This window comes from Octopus bimaculoides, chromosome 23 (genome assembly GCF_001194135.2).
Source record: "Octopus bimaculoides isolate UCB-OBI-ISO-001 chromosome 23, ASM119413v2, whole genome shotgun sequence".
Taxonomy (NCBI): domain Eukaryota; kingdom Metazoa; phylum Mollusca; class Cephalopoda; order Octopoda; family Octopodidae; genus Octopus; species Octopus bimaculoides.
In genome coordinates this window covers 8,756,216-8,765,140 of record NC_069003.1, presented here as the reverse complement: position 1 = coordinate 8,765,140, position 8,925 = coordinate 8,756,216, and the positions used below count along the sequence as shown (strand labels likewise).

General features: G+C 35.5%; 1 long non-coding RNA gene across 2 annotated transcripts; it reads left to right on the top strand.

Moving 5' to 3' along the window:
* Positions 1-342: 342 nt before the first annotated feature.
* LOC128250625 (uncharacterized) lies at positions 343-7,697 on the top strand. 2 transcript variants are annotated; one of them, XR_008266653.1, is made up of 3 exons: positions 343-475; positions 1,752-1,865; positions 7,565-7,697. It is a non-coding gene; the product is annotated as an uncharacterized LOC128250625 (long non-coding RNA). The 2 variants fall into 2 exon arrangements; XR_008266654.1 differs by lacking the exon at positions 343-475 and adding an exon at positions 520-584.
* Positions 7,698-8,925: the final 1,228 nt, after the last annotated feature.

Sequence of the window (8,925 nt, the reverse complement as noted above, 5' to 3'; positions counted from 1 at the left end):
ATATTGTGTGTGTTTGTATGAGGATGTATGTACTTGTGTGTGAGAGTACGTGCGTGCCTGTGTCCCAGAAATTTTATTCAACCAGATGTTGATTTTGTCTGCTTCGATGATAATGAGTGATAAATAGGGGTGGTTTAAAAAAACAAAAAAACACAGACACATACACGCACAAACATGAAAAAGAACAAAAGAATAACATCAAATTAATGGAATCGATGTAGATTTATTCAAACGGAAAAACTGCATAAAATGTAGAATTTTCAAACAAAATTTACCATAAAATTTGTGCTACTACTATCATTATTATTTACATAAACGAGGGTGGGAGGTTGGCATAAACGACAAAAACGCGGTACCAAAGTACATTGCAGTACCATGTTTTGTCGCTTTGCACTTTGAATATAACCGTAACTTGGGTTTAATTCGTTATATAATCGATAAAATAAATACCTGGTATCCACCGGTATTGATTCCAGTTGAGTACACTTCACCTCTGAAAACTTTACATTCTGCTATGCAGCATTATACAAGTTGTCGAGAGAACAAGGAACCTTTTAGGATTCGACCTGTTAGAAATGAACCTGGTTTTTATTTGTTTTAAACTTTTTTCAGTCATAAAAGTGCGGCCATGCTGGGGTACCGCCGTTGAAGAATTTTTGTAGACGACCTCAGTAATTTTTTTTAAAGTCTGGTGTTTATTCTGTAGTTCTCTTTTGCTGAAGCACTAAGCTCACATGCGGTAGTGGTGGGTGGGAGTCAAACACTCACACAATGACATGCACACAGACATACGCGCACACATATTCTTTTCTACTCTAGGCACAAGGCCCGAAATGTTTGGGGGAGGCGGGGCCAGTCGATTAGAACGACACCAGTATGCAACTGGTAGTTAATTTATCGACCCCGAAAGGATAAAAGTCAGTCAACCTCGGTCGGAATTTGAACGCAGAACGTAAAGACAAACGAAATACCGCTAAGCATTTCGCCTGGTGTGCTAACGTTTCTGCCAACTCACCGCCTTATATACACACACATGTATTCATTTCTGCTCTAGGCACAAGGCCCGAAATTTTTTGGGATGGGGCAGTTGATTAGACCGACCCTAGAACGCAACTCTGCTCGCCTACCGTGAAATATTAAAACATCTTTTTTCAGTTTATTGTATTTCGATACCCCAAAAAATCCACAACCTTCCGTCACAATAAACTACTATTGTCCGTGAAAGTTTTTTATATATATATATATATATATATATATATTTACTGCGGATGACTTGAAGCTAACTTTGTTCGTACACTTCGATCCCTGGATCTTTAATTGCTAATAAGCCACCCATATTATTTATAGTTTACACTTCTACCGTTTATCAAATCAGCACATGTTTTCAAGATGCTCTGCATCAAAATTCGAAATCACCGGTTTGTGACTATGCTTGCGACCGTAGAGACGTTTGCCTACCTTGTCAGCTTATTAAGATAGGGCTCTTGCGGCTAATGAGTGGTTTTGACTGTTATTTCTAGCAATACCCGTACCACTTTCTACCCTCTGTCACTCTAGTGACGTCTATAAATTTGCCTATATGTGTGTGTGTGTATGTATGTATATGTATATTTATAGGTATATATGTATATATTTATATAAATATATATATGTATAGGTATATATGTAAGACAATGCTATATATAACTCCTCGTAAAATACTGCGTAAAAGACTCGAAAGTAGCCTAATTTATGACTTTATCTACTTTCAGCTTCACCATTTACAACCGTGTTTCAAAATACTTACGATGTAAACATATCTCAGCACCATAACACCGAAGACTTCCCGAGGAAGAGTTCCTAAGCTCGAAATATTGAAATATAAGGTAAAATTACAAACCATCGACTTGTATTATTTTTTTTCTTATAACACGCACTGTTTTGGCATTAAAAATGAATCGATATATTGTTTAATATTCTTTAGTCTGTGAGCGGGCAAAATCGTTAGAACACCGAGAAAAATACTTAGCGGAATTTCGTCCGTCTTTACGTACTGAGTTCAAATTCCATGAAGTTCGACTTTACTTTTCGTCCTTCGTGGTCGATAAAATAAGTACCAGTTAAACTCCGGGGTCGGCGCGAACTTGCTGGCGTTGTGCTAAAATTTGAAACCAATATCTCTTAATCTGCAGAAAGTTAAAAAACAGACTCAAGTAGTGAGAATTTCGTGGACACATTTAGGAAACTCTCAGTTCTTTGATTACTTCTGTTCAAAAAAAAAAAAAAGAAAAAAGGAACATATTGGGTAATGAAGTCGTATATATCCCTAAGAATGTAAAATCATTAGGGTTGGAATAGTTTATTCATATGCAACTTCGATCAGAATTGATCGGGAATGAGCTAAACTACAATAAATCAATGTTCAGGCGTAATCTAATGTTTGTACATATTTTGGATTATACGAAGATAAATCTTTAAGACATACGTAACGTTTTTCTTGACATGTTTCCAATGAAGAGAATTAAGGTAAATTGGATGTTGTATGTAATACACTAATGTTTTGCTACATGATGTTATCATTGTGAAAAAGATTACAATTTCCAATAAATATTTGAAAAATATATATATACATATATTTATAAGATAAAGAAGTGTAAAACTAGACGATGTTATATTATATACAGCGATAGAAAGAAAATAAAAATTATTTTAGCAGCTGAAGGTTTTTAAGAGTTTTCGACCGGAAGTTATTTCAGTTGAAAATTTTGTTCGATATATTACAACGAAAATACACAAGTGAAGCAAAACAACAACACCAACAACAACAAAAATTATAATAATAATAATAATCTCAAATTTTGACACATGGCCTTCAGTTTTTGAGAGGAGGGGAAGTCGATTACATGGATCCCCAGTACTTGACTGGTACTTATTTTACCTATCGACCACAGCGGAATTTGAACTCAGAACGTAAAGACAGACGAAACGCTGCTAATCTTTTCGTCTGGCGTGCTAACGTTTCTGCCAGCTCACTGCTGCTATTGCTTTTGCTGCTGCTAATAATAATAATAATAATAATAATAATAATAATCTTTTCTACTCTAGGCACAAGGCTCGAAATTTAGGGGGAGGGGGCCAGTCGATTAGATCGATTCCAGCACGTAACTGGTACTTAATTTATCGATGCCGAAAGGATGAAAAGCAAAATCGAACTCGGCGGAGTTTGAACTCATTTCGTCCGGCGCACCAACGGTTCCGCCACCTCACTGCTGATGCTACTGCTAATAATAATAATAATGACAATAAATACAATAAAAAATAACAATAATTATGATATTATTAACGGAATATGAAACTGTCATACGTGGTATAAAATGTAAAACTCTGCGTAAGTTAATACATCACGCATTGGAAAAGAAAAAAAACACACGAAATATTGAAATATGGATAAAACAACCTTTAGCTTGGTTTAATACAAATGATGTGCAAAGTAAGATTGCTATGTAAAGAAATTGATAATTGAATTTCAGCAAAATTTTACATATCTGGAATTTAGAAATCGAAGAGCAGAGAAAAAATGTTAAAGCAATAGATAATTCAGTTGGACATTATTTCGTGACTTCCGTTCAACACCAAGCTAGTATAGCAGGAAAAAATGTCGAAGATAGTTGTGGAATTATTTGTTTAATATCAAAATCAACCCACAAAATATTGCTTTTGTTGAACATGTGTAAATATCGATTATAGTAAATATTGATTTATTTATGTAAGTCCAAGTCCCGTTATTTGAAAGACGTATTGAAACAAGCTCTACATATAACTTGGTAGTCATGTTTACTTCGTTACAGCCAAGGTTGCGTGGTTAAAACGTTTCCATCTAAAACGTGTCGTGACTGTTCGATTCTATTAGGAGTTAATAGATGATTTCTGTGTAGAGGAAAATCGTATGGTGTCTTTATTTTGGCCTGAAATTTCCTTGTGTCATACAATTTAATCCTCGCTTTGTAAAGTAAATATTAACGACACACGCTTTTAATATCTTTGTCGACAATAAACGTGAAATTGATCTGATTAGTTTAAAGTCTTTTTAGACCTTCATCAGAGGAAGAGTAATAAACTTCCATTCGTAGGAGGATTAATGAAATATAGTTAATTATAATATATTAATTAGGTCTTATCTAAACTGGTCAGTTTAAATTGTGTTACAGTAACTACACTGACGACACAGCATTTTTGGCTAAGTAAAAGCATAAGGCCTTTATTTAAAAATTCAGATAATAACCAAAAAGCTAGGAAGGTCTTCGCCAAGAAAGGGCGCCTAGAAATCATTGTGCTGTTTGGCAACAGCTGTTCCTTAAATCGAGAAATATTCTCCACGGCAAATAGCCTTGAATACGATCTTTGTACACATATGTTTGAATGATCTAAATGTTTGCTTATTTGAAGCACCGCTTTCACACGCCTACAGTTATATATTTTTTAGCCGGGTCTGGTGTTACGCATGATCAGAGCATGGTTTGATACTGATGTACTATTAAGTAACGAATGTGTACTACGTCATTTCAGGGTTCTCTCTATTTCTGTGTGTGTGTGTGTGTATATATATATATATATATATATATATATATACATATATATAAATGTGTCTGTCTGTCTCTCTCTCTTTCTTTCTTTCTCTCTCTCTCTCTCTCTCTCTTGTGGTAGACGGCACCTGATGGTAGCGAAGAATCTAGAAATCCTTTCGTCGTCCCACCAAGAGAAGGTGTCTGGAAATGATTGGTATTGTTATTGAACACCTATTGCCTCAACCGAGAAATATTCTCCACAACAAATGACAGTGAATACGGTCTTAACATAGATTAACTCTATCTTGAACCTATTTGAACTGATCTAAATGTTTGATAAAATATTAAAAACAGATTGAAATAAACACTGTTGTCGTCTAGATGATCAATTAAAAAACAAACCTTTAAATGTGCTGCCTCACAGAAGGCCACTACCAAATTATTAAAACGAGTATAGTGGTGAATAAGGAATTTAATCAAACAAATACTGGTAACATCTAGTCATGCGTTGCCTAGTGGTTATGGTGTTGCACTCATGATCGCTAGATCATCGGTTCGATTCCTGGATCGCGGGGCACGTAGTGTTCTTGAGCAAAGTACTACATTTCACGCTGCTCTGCAGATAGGAGCACGCCAAAATCGATGGTGCATAGGCAGAAATGCTTTACTGTATATCTACAGCCTCTCTACATTCTGAGTTCGAATCCCACCTGCCTGAAGAAAGGAACGGGGGAAACCACCCAAGTATTCATCACAGCTCTAGTCATGGTGCCCAAAGTTCATGAAATCTACTTCATGGCGGCAGGGGAGGGTTACGGGCCCACCTAGATCATATAGAAAGTACTGGAAAGATAGTTCACAGACACAGGACCTGCCCAAGAGCAGATCACTGCTAGTGTGGCCCAGTAATATAATACAGTAATATAGTGTTAGAATCAGTAGAGCGTTAGATAAATTACTCGGTGTTTAATCCTATGTCGTTTCATTTTAAACTGTAATCTGCCGATGTCGGTAAAATAGACACCAGATTTAATTGACTGTGTCTCTTCTTTGAAATATTGAACAAATATTAAAAATCGATATAATGTATTTAGAAAGTGATTGAATAAAACAAAACTAAATTAAAATAAACAATAATTAAATAAATAAAATAGTAAATATTAATAAATCAATGAAAAGTTGTTATTTATTTAGTTTAATGCGTGCTAAAATACTAAAGGCAGTAGGCCAAAAACAATCTGTTATTTTTTTTATATATAAATAATTGAAACTAAGCTCTAATGAGAAGAAAGTAATGACAATTTGTTATGAGAAAACCAAGGGAAATAACTCCGAAATTGGAACTGATGAAAAATGAAGTAGAAACATGTACTTGCGAATGTGTTTCATGTTTGTTAAATGCTGCGGCCTCGGTCTTATCAGATATCCCCAGCAATCGTATCCTATCAGATATCCTCAGAAATTGTATTAAGCAGCATGTATTTACGAAACGTTTGATAGGACAGTAACATTTTCTGAAGATGTTTCCTTAGAAAATCAAATTAATATTGTAATCTATTTTCTTTTACTTGTTTTAACCATTGAACGTCGGCCACGCCGGGTGACCCCTTTGAAGGATTTTTGTCAAACGGGTCGGACGGAGGATATTATATTTTTCAGTATGGTATTTATTTTGTCGTCCACATTTGCTGAAGTACGACCATTAAGCTACAGCGAGGTGGACAATCACGCACACACACATTCACACACACACACACACACATTATATATATATATATATATATATACACACACACCCATACACACTCACACATCGGATTTCCATATAGTTTCAGTCCAACAAATTCAGTCTCTTGATATTGGTTGGCCCGCGCAAGGTACTGCGCAGTGAGAATGAACACTATACCACATAGTTACAAAGTGAGCTCCTTAACTACAGAGCCATGTTTGCGCATCATGATATTCGAAAAATTTTACAATAATGCTTTTTGCGCGAAAAACGCATAGTTAAATGCATTAAATGCGAGCTACATACGCAATTTAGTGAACTCGAAAATCTAGTCCGATGGTACACTATAATATACAGTTAAACGCACGTAGAAAAATCCGTTAGGAAAGGGTTCGACTCGCAGTGGAAAGCATTGCATTTAGCTTACACCGCTACAACATTTCACGTTTCATTTCTTGCCAAAATGCAGAAACATTGCACAGAATCAAAGAAAACCGATACTGGCGTAAAGTAACAACACACATTCATTTCTCATTACAGAAGTCTTTCTTCAATGTTGCCGCTAATGTTCTTGGAAAGTCATGAACGTCACGAGGTCAATTTAACCCTCAACACTCATACATAAACACACACACACATACCTACTTTTCCTTAAAATATTACACTTCATGCTTGTCTAGCGAAGACCGCTATAAATTCTCCTAGTATATTCTCATTGGTATATTTATAAGTGTGGCCTTTTAAATCGCCGCTGGAATTTGATATACGAGTTGTCTCTGAAGCAATGTTTCACTTCTCTACTTCCATTTTAAAGAATAAACTACATACACTGCACAAAAAACCGGAAGTTGCAAATATATTGAATGCTAAAACGTTTACCTTTCATCATTTCCATAGTCGATAAAATAACTTTAAAGGAAACACTTCGGTCGATTAAGTCAATTAAAGCTCGCTCTAAAATGTGCGGCCTTGTGCCAATGTTTGGCGATCGATTTCTGTGTGATTGATGTCTAGAATTTCACAAATACATTTTGTATCGTTTGAAACTCTTGAATGGAATAGTGAAAAATATAGAAAATTTAAGAACAGGACATTTTGTACGTTGAATATTCTTCAGAATTTACTCTTTAATATTATAAATGCTTCAGAGAATTGTGATTGAGCTGAAATCATGCAGCATTTAAGGAAATAAATTTTTCGATGTAATATGGCGCACATAAATTGTCCATATTAAGATCTCAATTGTCACTGGAACTATTGTAGTTATTAAATTTTGTTCTTTTCTTTCCAGGCTTTTCAGCATCGATTCACGGTTTCGTTTGCTGCTTGACGCCGCCACTATAGAATCTATCCACTGTCACATCAAATTTCTTCATTAGAGAGAGTGCAGCAAAAAACAAAAACGAAAATGAAAGAAAAAATGATTCCACAAGATTTCCTGGAGCACCCTGCTTGTAATGAAGTTAGGTAGGTAATAAGGCTGTCTTCGTATATTTACTGAAAAAGTGAAACTTTTCATTACTAGAGATGTGATACAAAAATCTCTCATAGAATTTTTCTGATGCACCTTGTCGAAAGTGACATTAGGCAGGTAGTAAGGTCGTCTTCGTGTAGATAATGATTTGCTGTTTTTCTTCTTCCTTTTCTTTTTTTTGTAATCATCATCAGGGTTCGGACCGGTGCTCACCGTGCGTTGCATGTAGAAAGTTTTATTAAGGACGGAGGATCTGGGAGGACCTCTAAAGTACCCAGTACAACGTAGAGAGAGAAAGAGAGAGAGAGAGCGAGAAAGATAGACAGAGAAAGACAAAAAGACGTTTTCTGTGTCATTCCAATTTTGTTTTACATAATCATTGTTATCAGGGCATTCATTTTAATAACAATAAGCGGCAGGCACTACTAGGGTTACCAATCACCTACGAAGCTAATATGAAGAACTGTGAATATATCAAGTGTGTCCCTTTATGGGAGAATATTTCTTACATTTTTAAAATTGTTTTATCAAATTTTATTTCAAGGTATAACAATATTTTTCTTTTGATAATTAGTATTCATTTGCTCATTTTGTTAAAGCACCAACAAATTAGACAAGCATTAAATTATAGTATATCTTAATATTACTCTGCATGAGATGGCGAGCAGGCAGAATCATTAGCACGCCGGAAAAAATGCTTAGGGGCATTTCGTCCGTCTTTATGTTCTGCATTCTAATTCCGTCGAGGTCAGCTTTGCCTTTCATATTATCGTGGTCGATAAACTATCAGTTGCGCACTGGAGTCGATGTAATGAACTTACCCTCTCCCTTGAACTTCCTCACCTTGTGCCAAAATCTAAGGCCATTATTATAACTTTGAAGTAGCGAGTTGGCAGAATCGTTAGCATGCTGAGTAAAATGCATTGCGGTATTTCACCCGTCTTTACGTCTTGAGTTCAAATTTCATCGGGGGCGAATTCGGCTTTCATCTCTTCGGAGCACTAGAGTCGATGTAATCGATTTACGCTCACCCGCGAAATTTGTGGTCTTGCGCCAAAATTTGAAACCGATATTGCTCATCGTGGCAAAAATATACTTCAAAAATTTCTCGTCAGTTGTTGGGTTGCCTTATAAATTCTTTCGCTTCTCTCTCTTATTTTTTTTTTTTTTTTTTTTTT